Consider the following 18,311-nt stretch of genomic DNA (forward strand, 5'->3'; position numbering starts at 1 on the left):
ATGTGGCTAAAAAAACAAGTTTTCCTCACATTTCGGTGACAGAAAGTTCTGGAATCTGAGAGGAGCCACATATTTCCTTCCACCCAGCGTGCCCCCAAGTCTCCCGATAAAAATGATACCTCACTTGTGTAGGTGGGCCTAGCGCCCGTGACAGGAAATGCCCCAAAACACAATGCGGACAAATCAAATTTTTTGAAAGAAAACAGAGGTTTTTATTGCAAAGTGCCTACCTGTAGATTTTGGCCTCTAGCTCAGTCGGCACCTAGGGAAACCTACCAAACATGTGCATTTTTGAAAACTCGAGACCTTGGGGAATCCAAGATGGGTGACTTGTGGGGCTCTGATCAGGTTCTGTTACCCAGAATCCTTTGCAAACCTCAAAGTTTGGCTAAAAAACACTTTTCCTCACATTTCGGTGACAGAAAATTCTGGAATCTGAGAGGAGCCACAAATTTCCTTCCACCCAGCGTTCCAACAAGTCTCCCATTAAAAATGATACCTCACTTGTGTGGGTAGGCCTAGCGCCCGTGACAGGAAACACCCCAAAACATAACGTTGACACATCACATTTTTTTAAAGAAAACAGAGGTGTTTTTTGCAAAGTGCCTCCCTGTAGATTTTGGCCGCTAGCTCAGCCGGTACCTAGGGAAACCTACTAAACCTGTGCATTTTTAAAAACTAGAGACCTAGGGGAATCCAAGATGGGGTGACTTGTGGGGCTCTGACCAGGTTCTGTTACCCAGAATCCTTTGCAAACCTCAAAATTTGGCTAAAAAAACACGTTTTCCTCACATTTCGGTGACAGAAAGTTATGGAATCTGAGAGGAGCCACAAATTTCCTTCCACCCAGCGTTCCCCCAAGTCTCCCGATAAAAATGATACCTCACTTGTGTCGGTGGGCCTAGCGCCCGTGACAGGAAATGCCCCAAAACACAATGCGGACACATCACATTTTTTTAAAGAAAACAGAGGTGTTTTTGCAAAGTGCCTACCTGTAGATTTTGGCCTCTAGCTCAGCCGGCACCTAGGGAAACCTACCAAATATGTGCATTTTTGAAAACTAGAGACCTAGGGGAATCCAAGATGGGGTGACTTGTGGGGCACTGACCAGGTTCTGTTACCCAGAATCCTTTGCAAACCTCAAAATTTGGCTAAAAAACACGTTTTCCTCACATTTCGGTGACAGAAAGTTCTGGAATCTGAGAGGAGCCACAAATTTCCTTCCACCCAGCGTTCCCCCAAGTCTCCCAAAAAAAATGATACCTCACTTGTGTGGGTAGGCCTAGCGCCCGTGACAGGAAACGCCCCAAAACATAACGTGGACACATCACATTTTTTTAAAGAAAACAGAGGTGTTTTTTGCAAAGTGCCTACCTGTAGATTTTGGCCTCTAGCTCAGCTGGCACCTAGGGAAACCTACCAAATCTGTGCATTTTTGAAAGCTAGAGACCTAGGGGAATCAAAGATGGGGTGACTTGTGGGGCTCTGACCAGGTTCTGTTACCCAGAATCCTTTGCAAACTTAAAAATTTGGCTAAACAAACACGTTTTCCTCACATTTTGGTGACAGAAAGTTCGGGAATCTGAGAGGAGCCACAAATTTCCTTCCACCCAGCGTTCCCCCATGTCTCCCGATAAAAATGATACCTCACTTGTGTGGGTAGGCCTAGCGCCTGTGACAGGAAATGCCCCAAAACAAAACACGGACACGTCACATTTTTTTAAAGAAAACAGGTGTTTTTTGCAAAGTGCCTACCTGCAGATTTTGGCTTCTAGCTCAGCTGGCACCTAGGGAAACCTACCAAACCTGTGCATTTTTTAAAGCTAGAGACCTAGGGGAATCCAAGATGGGGTGACTTGTGGGGCTCTGACCAGGTTCTGTTACCCAGAATCCTTTGCAAACTTCAAAATGTGGCTAAACAAACACGTTTTCCTCACATTTTGCGGACAGAAAGTTCGGGAATCTGAGAGGAGCCACAAATTTCCTTCCACCCAGCGTTCCCCTAAGTCTCCCGATAAAAATGATACCTCACTTGTGTGGGTAGGCCTAGCGCCCGTGACAGGAAATGCTCCGAAACACAATGCGGACACATCACATTTTTTGAAAGAAAACAGGTTTTTTTTGCAAAGTGCCTACCTGTAGATTGTGGCCTCTAGCTCAGCCGGCACCAAGGGAAACCTGTCAAACATATGCATTTTTGAAAACTAGAGACCTAGGGGAATCCAAGATGGGGTGACTTGTGGGGCACTGACCAGGTTCTGTTACCCAGAATCCTTTGCAAACCTCAAAATTTGGCTAAAAAACACTTTTCCTCACATTTCGGTGACAAAAAGCTCTGGAATCTGAGAGGAGCCACAAATTTCCTTCCACCCAGCGTTCCCCCAAGTCTCCCAATAAAAATGATACCTCACTTGTGTGGGTAGGCCTAGCGCCCGTGACAGGAAACGCCCCAAAACATAACGTGGACACTTCACATTTTTTTAAAGAAAACAGAGGTGTTTTTTCCAAAGTGCCTACCTGCAGATTTTGGCCTCTAGCTCAGCCGGCACCTAGGGAAACCTACCAAACATGTGCATTTTTGAAAACTAGAGACCTAGGGGAATCCGAGATGGGGTGACTTGTGGGGCACTGACCAGGTTTTGTTACCCAGAATCCTTTGCAAACCTCAAAATTTGGCTAAAAAAACACATTTTCCTCACATTTCGGTGACAGAAAGTTCTGGAATCTGAGAGGAGCCACAAATTTCCTTCCACCCAGCGTTCCCCCAAGTCTCCCAATAAAAATGATACCTCACTTGTGTGGGTAGGCCTAGCGCCCGTGACAGGAAACGCCCCAAAACATAACGTGGACACATCACATTTTTTAAAGAAAACAAAGGTGTTTTTTGCAAAGTGCCTACCTGTAGATTTTTGCCTCTAGCTCAGCCGGCACCTAGGGAAACCTACCAAACATGTGCATTTTTGAAAACTAGAGACCTAGGGGAATCCGAGATGGGGTGACTTGTGGGGCACTGACCAGGTTTTGTTACCCAGAATCCTTTGCAAACCTCAAAATTTGGCTAAAAAAACACATTTTCCTCACATTTCGGTGACAGAAAGTTCTGGAATCTGAGAGGAGCCACAAATTTCCTTCCACCCAGCGTTCCCCCAAGTCTCCCAATAAAAATGATACCTCACTTGTGTGGGTAGGCCTAGCGCCCGTGACAGGAAACGCCCCAAAACATAACGTGGACACATCACATTTTTTAAAGAAAACAAAGGTGTTTTTTGCAAAGTGCCTACCTGTAGATTTTGGCCTCTAGCTCAGCTGGCACCTAGGGAAACCTACCAAACCTGTGCATTATTGAAAACTAGAGACCTAGGGGAATCCAAGATGGGGTGACTTGTGGGGCTCTGACCAGGTTCTGTTACCCAGAATCCTTTGCAAACTTCAAAATTTGGCTAAACAAACAAGTTTTCCTCTCATTTTGGTGACAGAAAGTTCGGGAATCTGAGAGGAGCCACAAATTTCCTCCCACCCAGCGTTCCCCCATGTCTCCCGATAAAAATGATACCTCACTTGTGTGGGTAGGCCTAGCGCCCGTGACAGGAAATGCCCCAAAACAAAACGCGGACTCATCACATTTTTTGAAAGAAAACAGAGGTGTTTTTTGCAAAGTGCCTACCTGCAGATTTTGGCTTCTAGCTCAGCCGGCACCTAGGGAAGCCTAACAAACCTGTGCATTTTTGAAAACAGGAGACCTAGGGGAATCCAAGATGGGGTGACTTGTGGGGCTCTGACCAGGTTCTGTTACCCAGAATCCTTTACAAATCTCAAAATGTGGCTAAAAAAACAAGTTTTCCTCACATTTCGGTGACAGAAAGTTCTGGAATCTGAGAGGAGCCACATATTTCCTTCCACCCAGCGTGCCCCCAAGTCTCCTGATAAAAATGATACCTCACTTGTGTAGGTGGGCCTAGCGCCCGTGACAGGAAATGCTCCGAAACACAATCCGGACACATCACATTTTTTGAAAGAAAACAGGTTTTTTTTGCAAAGTGCCTACCTGTAGATTGTGGCCTCTAGCTCAGCCGGCACCAAGGGAAACCTGTCAAACATATGCATTTTTGAAAACTAGAGACCTAGGGGAATCCAAGATGGGGTGACTTGTGGGGCACTGACCAGGTTCTGTTACCCAGAATCCTTTGCAAACCTCAAAATTTGGCTAAAAAACACTTTTCCTCACATTTCGGTGACAAAAAGCTCTGGAATCTGAGAGGAGCCACAAATTTCCTTCCACCCAGCGTTCCCCCAAGTCTCCCAATAAAAATGATACCTCACTTGTGTGGGTAGGCCTAGCGCCCGTGACAGGAAACGCCCCAAAACATAACGTGGACACTTCACATTTTTTTAAAGAAAACAGAGGTGTTTTTTCCAAAGTGCCTACCTGCAGATTTTGGCCTCTAGCTCAGCCGGTACCTAGGGAAACCTACTAAACCTGTACATTTTTAAAAACTAGAGACCTAGGGGAATCCAAGATGGGGTGACTTGTGGGGCTCTGACCAGGTTCTGTTACCCAGAATCCTTTGCAAACCTCAAAATTTGGCTAAAAAAACACGTTTTCCTCACATTTCGGTGACAGAAAATTATGGAATCTGAGAGGAGCCACAAATTTCCTTCCACCCAGCGTTCCCCCAAGTCTCCCGATAAAAATGATACCTCACTTGTGTCGGTGGGCCTAGCGCCCGTGACAGGAAATGTCCCAAAACACAATCCGGACACATCACATTTTTTGAAAGAAAACAGAGGTGTTTTTGCAAAGTGTCTACCTGTAGATTTTGGCCTCTAGCTCAGCCGGCACCTAGTGAAACCTACCAAACATGTGCATTTTTGAAAACTAGAGACCTAGGGGAATCCAAGAAGGAGTGACTTGTGGGGCACTGACCAGGTTCTGTTACCCAGAATCCTTTGCAAACTTCAAAATTTGGCTAAACAAACAAGTTTTCCTCACATTTTGGTGACAGAAAGTTCGGGAATCTGAGAGGAGCCACAAATTTCCTTCCACCCAGCGTTCCCCCATGTCTCCCGATAAAAATGATACCTCACTTGTGTGGGTAGGCCTAGCGCCCGTGACAGGAAATGCCCCAAAACAAAACGCGGACACATCACATTTTTTTAAAGAAAACAGGTGTTTTTTGCAAAGTGCCTACCTGCAGATTTTGGGTTCTAGCTCAGCCGGCACCTAGGGAAGCCTACCAAACCTGTGCATTTTTGAAAACAGGAGACCTAGGGGAATCCAAGATGGGGTGACTTGTGGGGCTCTGACCAGGTTCTGTTACCCAGAATCCTTTACAAATCTCAAAATGTGGCTAAAAAAACAAGTTTTCCTCACATTTCGGTGACAGAAAGTTCTGGAATCTGAGAGGAGCCACATATTTCCTTCCACCCAGCGTGCCCCCCAAGTCTCCCGATAAAAATGATACCTCACTTGTGTAGGTGGGCCTAGCGCCCGTGACAGGAAATGCCCCAAAACACAATGCGGACAAATCAAATTTTTTGAAAGAAAACAGAGGTTTTTATTGCAAAGTGCCTACCTGTAGATTTTGGCCTCTAGCTCAGTCGGCACCTAGGGAAACCTACCAAACATGTGCATTTTTGAAAACTAGAGACCTTGGGGAATCCAAGATGGGTGACTTGTGGGGCTCTGATCAGGTTCTGTTACCCAGAATCCTTTGCAAACCTCAAAGTTTGGCTAAAAAACACTTTTCCTCACATTTCGGTGACAGAAAATTCTGGAATCTGAGAGGAGCCACAAATTTCCTTCCACCCAGCGTTCCCACAAGTCTCCCATTAAAAATGATACCTCACTTGTGTGGGTAGGCCTAGCGCCCGTGACAGGAAACACCCCAAAACATAACGTTGACACATCACATTTTTTTAAAGAAAACAGAGGTGTTTTTTGCAAAGTGCCTCCCTGTAGATTTTGGCCGCTAGCTCAGCCGGTACCTAGGGAAACCTACTAAACCTGTGCATTTTTAAAAACTAGAGACCTAGGGGAATCCAAGATGGGGTGACTTGTGGGGCTCTGACCAGGTTCTGTTACCCAGAATCCTTTGCAAACCTCAAAATTTGGCTAAAAAAACACGTTTTCCTCACATTTCGGTGACAGAAAGTTATGGAATCTGAGAGGAGCCACAAATTTCCTTCCACCCAGCGTTCCCCCAAGTCTCCCGATAAAAATGATACCTCACTTGTGTCGGTGGGCCTAGCGCCCGTGACAGGAAATGCCCCAAAACACAATGCGGACACATCACATTTTTTGAAAGAAAACAGAGGTGTTTTTGCAAAGTGCCTACCTGTAGATTTTGGCCTCTAGCTCAGCCGGCACCTAGGGAAACCTACCAAATATGTGCATTTTTGAAAACTAGAGACCTAGGGGAATCCAAGATGGGGTGACTTGTGGGGCACTGAACAGGTTCTGTTACCCAGAATCCTTTGCAAACCTCAAAATTTGGGTAAAAAACACGTTTTCCTCACATTTCGGTGACAGAAAGTTCTGGAATCTGAGAGGAGCCACAAATTTCCTTCCACCCAGCGTTCCCCCAAGTCTCCCAAAAAAAATGATACCTCACTTGTGTGGGTAGGCCTAGCGCCCGTGACAGGAAACGCCCCAAAACATAACGTGGACACATCAAATTTTTTGAAAGAAAACAGAGGTGTTTTTTGCAAAGTGCCTACCTGTAGATTTTGGCCTCTAGCTCAGCTGGCACCTAGGGAAACCTACCAAATCTGTGCATTTTTGAAAGCTAGAGACCTAGGGGAATCAAAGATGGGGTGACTTGTGGTTCTCTGACCAGGTTCTGTTACCCAGAATCCTTTGCAAACTTAAAAATTTGGCTAAACAAACACGTTTTCCTCACATTTTGGTGACAGAAAGTTCGGGAATCTGAGAGGAGCCACAAATTTCCTTCCACCCAGCGTTCCCCCATGTCTCCCGATAAAAATGATACCTCACTTGTGTGGGTAGGCCTAGCGCCCGTGACAGGAAATGCCCCAAAACAAAACACGGACACGTCACATTTTTTTAAAGAAAACAGGTGTTTTTTGCAAAGTGCCTACCTGCAGATTTTGGCTTCTAGCTCAGCTGGCACCTAGGGAAACCTACCAAACCTGTGCATTTTTTAAAGCTAGAGACCTAGGGGAATCCAAGATGGGGTGACTTGTGGGGCTCTGACCAGGTTCTGTTACCCAGAATCCTTTGCAAACTTCAAAATGAGGCTAAACAAACACGTTTTCCTCACATTTTGGTGACAGAAAGTTCGGGAATCTGAGAGGAGCCACAAATTTCCTTCCACCCAGCGTTCCCCCAAGTCTCCCGATAAAAATGATACCTCACTTGTGTGGGTAGGCCTAGCGCCCGTGACAGGAAATGCTCCGAAACACAATGCGGACACATCAAATTTTTTGAAAGAAAACAGGTTTTTTTTGCAAAGTGCCTACCTGTAGATTTTTGCCTCTAGCTCAGCCGGCACCTAGGGAAACCTACCAAACATGTGCATTTTTGAAAACTAGAGACCTAGGGGAATCCGAGATGGGGTGACTTGTGGTGCACTGACCAGGTTTTGTTACCCAGAATCCTTTGCAAACCTCAAAATTTGGCTAAAAAAACACATTTTCCTCACATTTCGGTGACAGAAAGTTCTGGAATCTGAGAGGAGCCACAAATTTCCTTCCACCCAGCGTTCCCCCAAGTCTCCCAATAAAAATGATACCTCACTTGTGTGGGTAGGCCTAGCGCCCGTGACAGGAAACGCCCCAAAACATAACGTGGACACATCACATTTTTTAAAGAAAACAAAGGTGTTTTTTGCAAAGTGCCTACCTGTAGATTTTGGCCTCTAGCTCAGCTGGCACCTAGGGAAACCTACCAAACCTGTGCATTATTGAAAACTAGAGACCTAGGGGAATCCAAGATGGGGTGACTTGTGGGGCTCTGACCAGGTTCTGTTACCCAGAATCCTTTGCAAACTTCAAAATTTGGCTAAACAAACAAGTTTTCCTCTCATTTTGGTGACAGAAAGTTCGGGAATCTGAGAGGAGCCACAAATTTCCTCCCACCCAGCGTTCCCCCATGTCTCCCGATAAAAATGATACCTCACTTGTGTGGGTAGGCCTAGCGCCCGTGACAGGAAAAGCCCCAAAACAAAACGCGGACTCATCACATTTTTTGAAAGAAAACAGAGGTGTTTTTTGCAAAGTGCCTACCTGCAGATTTTGGCTTCTAGCTCAGCCGGCACCTAGGGAAGCCTACCAAACCTGTGCATTTTTTAAAACAGGAGACCTAGGGGAATCCAAGATGGGGTGACTTGTGGGGCTCTGACCAGGTTCTGTTACCCAGAATCCTTTACAAATCTCAAAATGTGGCTAAAAAAACAAGTTTTCCTCACGTTTCGGTGACAGAAAGTTCTGGAATCTGAGAGGAGCCACATATTTCCTTCCACCCAGCGTGCCCCCAAGTCTCCTCATAAAAATGATACCTCACTTGTGTAGGTGGGCCTAGCGCCCGTGACAGGAAATGCTCCGAAACACAATCCGGACACATCACATTTTTTGAAAGAAAACAGGTTTTTTTTGCAAAGTGCCTACCTGTAGATTTTGGCCTCTAGCTCAGCTGGCACCTAGGGAAACCTACCAAACCTGTGCATTATTGAAAACTAGAGACCTAGGGGAATCCAAGATGGGGTGACTTGTGGGGCTCTGACCAGGTTCTGTTACCCAGAATCCTTTGCAAACTTCAAAATTTGGCTAAACAAACAAGTTTTCCTCTCATTTTGGTGACAGAAAGTTCGGGAATCTGAGAGGAGCCACAAATTTCCTCCCACCCAGCGTTCCCCCATGTCTCCCGATAAAAATGATACCTCACTTGTGTGGGTAGGCCTAGCGCCCGTGACAGGAAATGCCCCAAAACAAAACGCGGACTCATCACATTTTTTGAAAGAAAACAGAGGTGTTTTTTGCAAAGTGCCTACCTGCAGATTTTGGCTTCTAGCTCAGCCGGCACCTAGGGAAGCCTAACAAACCTGTGCATTTTTGAAAACAGGAGACCTAGGGGAATCCAAGATGGGGTGACTTGTGGGGCTCTGACCAGGTTCTGTTACCCAGAATCCTTTACAAATCTCAAAATGTGGCTAAAAAAACAAGTTTTCCTCACATTTCGGTGACAGAAAGTTCTGGAATCTGAGAGGAGCCACATATTTCCTTCCACCCAGCGTGCCCCCAAGTCTCCTGATAAAAATGATACCTCACTTGTGTAGGTGGGCCTAGCGCCCGTGACAGGAAATGCTCCGAAACACAATCCGGACACATCACATTTTTTGAAAGAAAACAGGTTTTTTTTGCAAAGTGCCTACCTGTAGATTGTGGCCTCTAGCTCAGCCGGCACCAAGGGAAACCTGTCAAACATATGCATTTTTGAAAACTAGAGACCTAGGGGAATCCAAGATGGGGTGACTTGTGGGGCACTGACCAGGTTCTGTTACCCAGAATCCTTTGCAAACCTCAAAATTTGGCTAAAAAACACTTTTCCTCACATTTCGGTGACAAAAAGCTCTGGAATCTGAGAGGAGCCACAAATTTCCTTCCACCCAGCGTTCCCCCAAGTCTCCCAATAAAAATGATACCTCACTTGTGTGGGTAGGCCTAGCGCCCGTGACAGGAAACGCCCCAAAACATAACGTGGACACTTCACATTTTTTTAAAGAAAACAGAGGTGTTTTTTCCAAAGTGCCTACCTGCAGATTTTGGCCTCTAGCTCAGCCGGTACCTAGGGAAACCTACTAAACCTGTACATTTTTAAAAACTAGAGACCTAGGGGAATCCAAGATGGGGTGACTTGTGGGGCTCTGACCAGGTTCTGTTACCCAGAATCCTTTGCAAACCTCAAAATTTGGCTAAAAAAACACGTTTTCCTCACATTTCGGTGACAGAAAATTATGGAATCTGAGAGGAGCCACAAATTTCCTTCCACCCAGCGTTCCCCCAAGTCTCCCGATAAAAATGATACCTCACTTGTGTCGGTGGGCCTAGCGCCCGTGACAGGAAATGTCCCAAAACACAATCCGGACACATCACATTTTTTGAAAGAAAACAGAGGTGTTTTTGCAAAGTGTCTACCTGTAGATTTTGGCCTCTAGCTCAGCCGGCACCTAGTGAAACCTACCAAACATGTGCATTTTTGAAAACTAGAGACCTAGGGGAATCCAAGAAGGAGTGACTTGTGGGGCACTGACCAGGTTCTGTTACCCAGAATCCTTTGCAAACTTCAAAATTTGGCTAAACAAACAAGTTTTCCTCACATTTTGGTGACAGAAAGTTCGGGAATCTGAGAGGAGCCACAAATTTCCTTCCACCCAGCGTTCCCCCATGTCTCCCGATAAAAATGATACCTCACTTGTGTGGGTAGGCCTAGCGCCCGTGACAGGAAATGCCCCAAAACAAAACGCGGACACATCACATTTTTTTAAAGAAAACAGGTGTTTTTTGCAAAGTGCCTACCTGCAGATTTTGGGTTCTAGCTCAGCCGGCACCTAGGGAAGCCTACCAAACCTGTGCATTTTTGAAAACAGGAGACCTAGGGGAATCCAAGATGGGGTGACTTGTGGGGCTCTGACCAGGTTCTGTTACCCAGAATCCTTTACAAATCTCAAAATGTGGCTAAAAAAACAAGTTTTCCTCACATTTCGGTGACAGAAAGTTCTGGAATCTGAGAGGAGCCACATATTTCCTTCCACCCAGCGTGCCCCCCAAGTCTCCCGATAAAAATGATACCTCACTTGTGTAGGTGGGCCTAGCGCCCGTGACAGGAAATGCCCCAAAACACAATGCGGACAAATCAAATTTTTTGAAAGAAAACAGAGGTTTTTATTGCAAAGTGCCTACCTGTAGATTTTGGCCTCTAGCTCAGTCGGCACCTAGGGAAACCTACCAAACATGTGCATTTTTGAAAACTAGAGACCTTGGGGAATCCAAGATGGGTGACTTGTGGGGCTCTGATCAGGTTCTGTTACCCAGAATCCTTTGCAAACCTCAAAGTTTGGCTAAAAAACACTTTTCCTCACATTTCGGTGACAGAAAATTCTGGAATCTGAGAGGAGCCACAAATTTCCTTCCACTCAGCGTTCCCACAAGTCTCCCATTAAAAATGATACCTCACTTGTGTGGGTAGGCCTAGCGCCCGTGACAGGAAACACCCCAAAACATAACGTTGACACATCACATTTTTTTAAAGAAAACAGAGGTGTTTTTTGCAAAGTGCCTCCCTGTAGATTTTGGCCGCTAGCTCAGCCGGTACCTAGGGAAACCTACTAAACCTGTGCATTTTTAAAAACTAGAGACCTAGGGGAATCCAAGATGGGGTGACTTGTGGGGCTCTGACCAGGTTCTGTTACCCAGAATCCTTTGCAAACCTCAAAATTTGGCTAAAAAAACACGTTTTCCTCACATTTCGGTGACAGAAAGTTATGGAATCTGAGAGGAGCCACAAATTTCCTTCCACCCAGCGTTCCCCCAAGTCTCCCGATAAAAATGATACCTCACTTGTGTCGGTGGGCCTAGCGCCCGTGACAGGAAATGCCCCAAAACACAATGCGGACACATCACATTTTTTGAAAGAAAACAGAGGTGTTTTTGCAAAGTGCCTACCTGTAGATTTTGGCCTCTAGCTCAGCCGGCACCTAGGGAAACCTACCAAATATGTGCATTTTTGAAAACTAGAGACCTAGGGGAATCCAAGATGGGGTGACTTGTGGGGCACTGAACAGGTTCTGTTACCCAGAATCCTTTGCAAACCTCAAAATTTGGGTAAAAAACACGTTTTCCTCACATTTCGGTGACAGAAAGTTCTGGAATCTGAGAGGAGCCACAAATTTCCTTCCACCCAGCGTTCCCCCAAGTCTCCCAAAAAAAATGATACCTCACTTGTGTGGGTAGGCCTAGCGCCCGTGACAGGAAACGCCCCAAAACATAACGTGGACACATCAAATTTTTTGAAAGAAAACAGAGGTGTTTTTTGCAAAGTGCCTACCTGTAGATTTTGGCCTCTAGCTCAGCTGGCACCTAGGGAAACCTACCAAATCTGTGCATTTTTGAAAGCTAGAGACCTAGGGGAATCAAAGATGGGGTGACTTGTGGTTCTCTGACCAGGTTCTGTTACCCAGAATCCTTTGCAAACTTAAAAATTTGGCTAAACAAACACGTTTTCCTCACATTTTGGTGACAGAAAGTTCGGGAATCTGAGAGGAGCCACAAATTTCCTTCCACCCAGCGTTCCCCCATGTCTCCCGATAAAAATGATACCTCACTTGTGTGGGTAGGCCTAGCGCCCGTGACAGGAAATGCCCCAAAACAAAACACGGACACGTCACATTTTTTTAAAGAAAACAGGTGTTTTTTGCAAAGTGCCTACCTGCAGATTTTGGCTTCTAGCTCAGCTGGCACCTAGGGAAACCTACCAAACCTGTGCATTTTTTAAAGCTAGAGACCTAGGGGAATCCAAGATGGGGTGACTTGTGGGGCTCTGACCAGGTTCTGTTACCCAGAATCCTTTGCAAACTTCAAAATGAGGCTAAACAAACACGTTTTCCTCACATTTTGGTGACAGAAAGTTCGGGAATCTGAGAGGAGCCACAAATTTCCTTCCACCCAGCGTTCCCCCAAGTCTCCCGATAAAAATGATACCTCACTTGTGTGGGTAGGCCTAGCGCCCGTGACAGGAAATGCTCCGAAACACAATGCGGACACATCAAATTTTTTGAAAGAAAACAGGTTTTTTTTGCAAAGTGCCTACCTGTAGATTTTTGCCTCTAGCTCAGCCGGCACCTAGGGAAACCTACCAAACATGTGCATTTTTGAAAACTAGAGACCTAGGGGAATCCGAGATGGGGTGACTTGTGGTGCACTGACCAGGTTTTGTTACCCAGAATCCTTTGCAAACCTCAAAATTTGGCTAAAAAAACACATTTTCCTCACATTTCGGTGACAGAAAGTTCTGGAATCTGAGAGGAGCCACAAATTTCCTTCCACCCAGCGTTCCCCCAAGTCTCCCAATAAAAATGATACCTCACTTGTGTGGGTAGGCCTAGCGCCCGTGACAGGAAACGCCCCAAAACATAACGTGGACACATCACATTTTTTAAAGAAAACAAAGGTGTTTTTTGCAAAGTGCCTACTTGTAGATTTTGGCCTCTAGCTCAGCTGGCACCTAGGGAAACCTACCAAACCTGTGCATTATTGAAAACTAGAGACCTAGGGGAATCCAAGATGGGGTGACTTGTGGGGCTCTGACCAGGTTCTGTTACCCAGAATCCTTTGCAAACTTCAAAATTTGGCTAAACAAACAAGTTTTCCTCTCATTTTGGTGACAGAAAGTTCGGGAATCTGAGAGGAGCCACAAATTTCCTCCCACCCAGCGTTCCCCCATGTCTCCCGATAAAAATGATACCTCACTTGTGTGGGTAGGCCTAGCGCCCGTGACAGGAAAAGCCCCAAAACAAAACGCGGACTCATCACATTTTTTGAAAGAAAACAGAGGTGTTTTTTGCAAAGTGCCTACCTGCAGATTTTGGCTTCTAGCTCAGCCGGCACCTAGGGAAGCCTACCAAACCTGTGCATTTTTTAAAACAGGAGACCTAGGGGAATCCAAGATGGGGTGACTTGTGGGGCTCTGACCAGGTTCTGTTACCCAGAATCCTTTACAAATCTCAAAATGTGGCTAAAAAAACAAGTTTTCCTCACGTTTCGGTGACAGAAAGTTCTGGAATCTGAGAGGAGCCACATATTTCCTTCCACCCAGCGTGCCCCCAAGTCTCCTCATAAAAATGATACCTCACTTGTGTAGGTGGGCCTAGCGCCCGTGACAGGAAATGCTCCGAAACACAATCCGGACACATCACATTTTTTGAAAGAAAACAGGTTTTTTTTGCAAAGTGCCTACCTGTAGATTTTGGCCTCTAGCTCAGCCGGCACCTAGGGAAACCTACCAAACATATGCATTTTTGAAAACTAGAGACCTAGGGGAATCCAAGATGGGGTGACTTGTGGGGCACTGACCAGGTTCTGTTACCCAGAATCCTTTGCAAACCTCAAAATTTGGCTAAAAAACACTTTTCCTCACATTTCGGTGACAAAAAGCTCTGGAATTTGAGAGGAGCCACAAATTTCCTTCCACCCAGCGTTCCCCCAAGTCTCCCAATAAAAATGATACCTCACTTGTGTGGGTAGGCCTAGCGCCCGTGACAGGAAACGCCCCAAAACATAACGTGGACACTTCACATTTTTTTAAAGAAAACAGAGGTGTTTTTTCCAAAGTGCCTACCTGCAGATTTTGGCCTCTAGCTCAGCCGGTACCTAGGGAAACCTACTAAACCTGTACATTTTTAAAAACTAGAGACCTAGGGGAATCAAAGATGGGGTGACTTGTGGGGCTCTGACCAGGTTCTGTTACCCAGAATCCTTTGCAAACCTCAAAATTTGTCTAAAAAAACACGTTTTCCTCACATTTCGGTGACAGAAAATTATGGAATCTGAGAGGAGCCACAAATTTCCTTCCACCCAGCGTTCCCCCAAGTCTCCCGATAAAAATGATACCTCACTTGTGTCGGTGGGCCTAGCGCCCGTGACAGGAAATGCCCCAAAACACAATCCGGACACATCACATTTTTTGAAAGAAAACAGAGGTGTTTTTGCAAAGTGCCTACCTGTAGATTTTGGCCTCTAGCTCAGCCGTCACCTAGGGAAACCTACCAAACATGTGCATTTTTTAAAACTAGAGACCATGGGGAATCCAAGAAGGGGTGACTTGTGGGGCTCTGACCAGGTTCTGTTACCCAGAATCCTTTAAAAATCTCAAAATGTGGCTAAAAAAACAAGTTTTCCTCACATTTCGGTGACAGAAAGTTCTGGAATATGAGAGGAGCCACATATTTCCTTCCACCCAGCGTTCCCCCAAGTCTCCCGATAAAAATGATACCTCACTTGTGTGGGTGGGCCTAGCGCCCGTGACAGGAAATGCCCCAAAACACAATGCGGACACATCACATTTTTTGAAAGAAAACAAAGGTTTTTTTTGCAAAGTGCCTACCTGTAGATTTTGGCCTCTAGCTCAGCCGGCACCTAGAGAAACCTACCAAACATGTGCATTTTTGAAAACTAGAGACCTAGGGGAATCCCAGATGGGGTGACTTGTGGGGCACTGACCAGGTTCTGTTACCCAGAATCCTTTGCAAACCTCAAAATTTGGCTATAAAACACTTTTCCTCACATTTCGGTGACAGAAAGTTCTGGAATCTGAGAGGAGCCACAAATTTCCTTCCACCCAGCGTTCCCCCAAGTCTCCCAATAAAAATGATACCTCACTTGTGTGGGTAGGCCTAGCGCCCGTGACAGGAAACGCCCCAAAACATAACGTAGACACATCACATTTTTTGAAAGAAAACAGAGGTGTTTTTTGCAAAGTGCCTACCTGCATATTTTGGCCTCTAGCTCAGCCGGCACCTAGGGAAACCTACCAAACCTGTGTATTTTTGAAAACTAGAGACCTAGGAGAATCCAAGATAGGGTGACTTGTGGGGCTCTGACCAGGTTCTGTTACCCAGAATCCTTTGCAAACCTAAAAATTTGGCTAAAAAACACTTTTCCTCACATTTCGGTGACAGAAAGTTCTGGAATCTGAGAGGAGCCACAAATTTCCTTCCACCCAGCGTTCCCCCAAGTCTCCCAATAAAAATGATACCTCACTTGTGTGGGTAGGCCTAGCGCCCGTGACAGGAAACGCCCCAAAACATAACGTAGACACATCACATTTTTTTAAAGAAAACAGAGGTGTTTTTTGCAAAGTGCCTACCTGCAGATTTTGGCCTCTAGCTCAGCCGGCACCTAGGGAAACCTACCAAACCTGTGTATTTTTGAAAACTAGAGACCTAGGAGAATCCAAGATAGGGTGACTTGTGGGGCTCTGACCAGGTTCTGTTACCCAGAATCCTTTGCAAACCTCAAAATTTGGCTAAAAAACACTTTTCCTCACATTTCGGTGACAAAAAGTTCTGGAATCTGAGAGGAGCCACAAATTTCCTTCCACCCAGCGTTCCCCCAAGTCTCCCAATAAAAATGATACCTCACTTGTGTGGGTAGGCCTAGCGCCCGTGACAGGAAACGCCCCAAAACATAACGTAGACACATCACATTTTTTGAAAGAAAACAGAGGTGTTTTTTGCAAAGTGCCTACCTGCAGATTTTGGCCTATAGCTCAGCCGGCACCTAGGGAAACCTACCAAACCTGTGTATTTTTGAAAACTAGAGACCTAGGAGAATCCAAGATGGGGTGACTTGTGGGGCTCTGACCAGGTTCTGTTACCCAGAATCCTTTGCAAACCTCAAAATTTGGCTAAAAAACACTTTTCCTCACATTTCGGTGACAAAAAGTTCTGGAATCTGAGAGGAGCCACAAATTTCCTTCCACCCAGCGTTACCCCAAGTCTCCCAATAAAAATGATACCTCACTTGTGTGGGTAGGCCTAGCGCCCGTGACAGGAAACGCCCCAAAACATAACGTGGACACATCACATTTTTTTAAAGAAAACAGAGGTGTTTTTTGCAAAGTGCCTACCTGTAGATTTTGGCCTCTAGCTCAGCTGGCAACTAGGGAAACCTACCAAATCTGTGCATTTTTGAAAGCTAGAGACCTAGGGGAATCAAAGATGGGGTGACTTGTGGGGCTCTGACCAGGTTCTGTTACCCAGAATCCTTTGCAAACTTCAAAATGTGGCTAAACAAACACGTTTTCCTCACATTTTGGTGACAGAAAGTTCGGGAATCTGAGAGGAGCCACAAATTTCCTTCCACCCAGCGTTCCCCCATGTCTCCCGATAAAAATGACACCTCACTTGTGTGGGTAGGCCTAGCGCCCGTGACAGGAAATGCCCCAAAACAAAACGCGGACACATCACATTTTTTGAAAAGTGCATACCTGCAGATTTTGGCTTCTAGCTCAGCTGGCACCTAGGGAAACCTACCAAACCTATGCATTTTTGAAAGCTAGAGACCTAGGGGAATCCAAGATGGGGTGACTTGTGGGGCTCTGACCAGGTTCTGTTACCCAGAATCATTTGCAAACTTCAAAATGTGGCTAAACAAACACGTTTTCCTCACATTTTGGTGATAGAAAGTTCGGGAATCTGAGAGGAGCCACAAATTTCCTTCCACCCAGCGTTCCCCCAAGTCTCCCGATAAAAATGATACCTCACTTGTGTGGGTAGGCCTAGCGCCCGTGACAGGAAATGCTCAGAAACACAATGCGGACACATCACATTTTTTGAAAGAAAACAGGGTTTTTTTGCAAAGTGCCTACCTGTAGATTTTGGCCTCTAGCTCAGCCGGCACCTAGGGAAACCTACCAAACATGTGCATTTTTGAAAACTAGAGACCTAGGGGAATCCGAGATGGGGTGACTTGTGGGGCACTGACCAGGTTCTGTTACCCAGAATCCTTTGCAAACCTCAAAATTTGGCTAAAAAACACTTTTCCTCACATTTCGGTGACAAAAAGTTCTGGAATCTGAGAGGAGCCACAAATTTCCTTCCACCCTGCGTTCCCCCAAGTCTCCCAATAAAAATGATACCTCACTTGTGTGGGTAGGCCTAGCGCCCGTGACAGGAAACGCCCCAAAACATAACGTGGACACATCACATTTTTTTAAAGAAAACAAAGGTGTTTTTTGCAAAGACCTACCTGTAGATTTTGGCCTCTAGCTCAGCTGGCACCTAGGGAAACCTACCAAACCTGTGCATTATTGAAAACTAGAGACCTAGGGGAATCCAAGATGGGGTGACTTGTGGGGCTCTGACCAGGTTCTGTTACCCAGAATCCTTTGCAAACTTCAAAATTTGGCTAAACAAACAAGTTTTCCTCACATTTCGGTGACAGAAAGTTATGGAATCTGAGAGGAGCCTCAAATTTCCTTCCACCCAGCGTGCCCCCAAGTCTCCCGATAAAAATGATACCTCACTTGGGTAGGTGGGCCTAGCGCCCGTGACAGGAAATGCCCCAAAACACAATGCGGACACATCACATTTTTTGAAAGAAAACAGAGGATTTTTTTTGCAAAGTGCCTACCTGTAGATTTTGGCCTCTAGCTCAGTCGGCACCTAGGAAACCTACCAAACATGTGCTTTTTTGAAAACTAGAGACCTAGGGGAATCCAAGATGGGGTGACTTGTGGGGCACTGACCAGGTTCTGTTACCCAGAATCCTTTGCAAACCTCAAAATTTGGCTAAAAAAC

The sequence above is a fragment of the Pleurodeles waltl genome, chromosome 9 (assembly GCF_031143425.1).
Source record: "Pleurodeles waltl isolate 20211129_DDA chromosome 9, aPleWal1.hap1.20221129, whole genome shotgun sequence".
Classification (NCBI taxonomy): Eukaryota; Metazoa; Chordata; class Amphibia; order Caudata; family Salamandridae; genus Pleurodeles; species Pleurodeles waltl.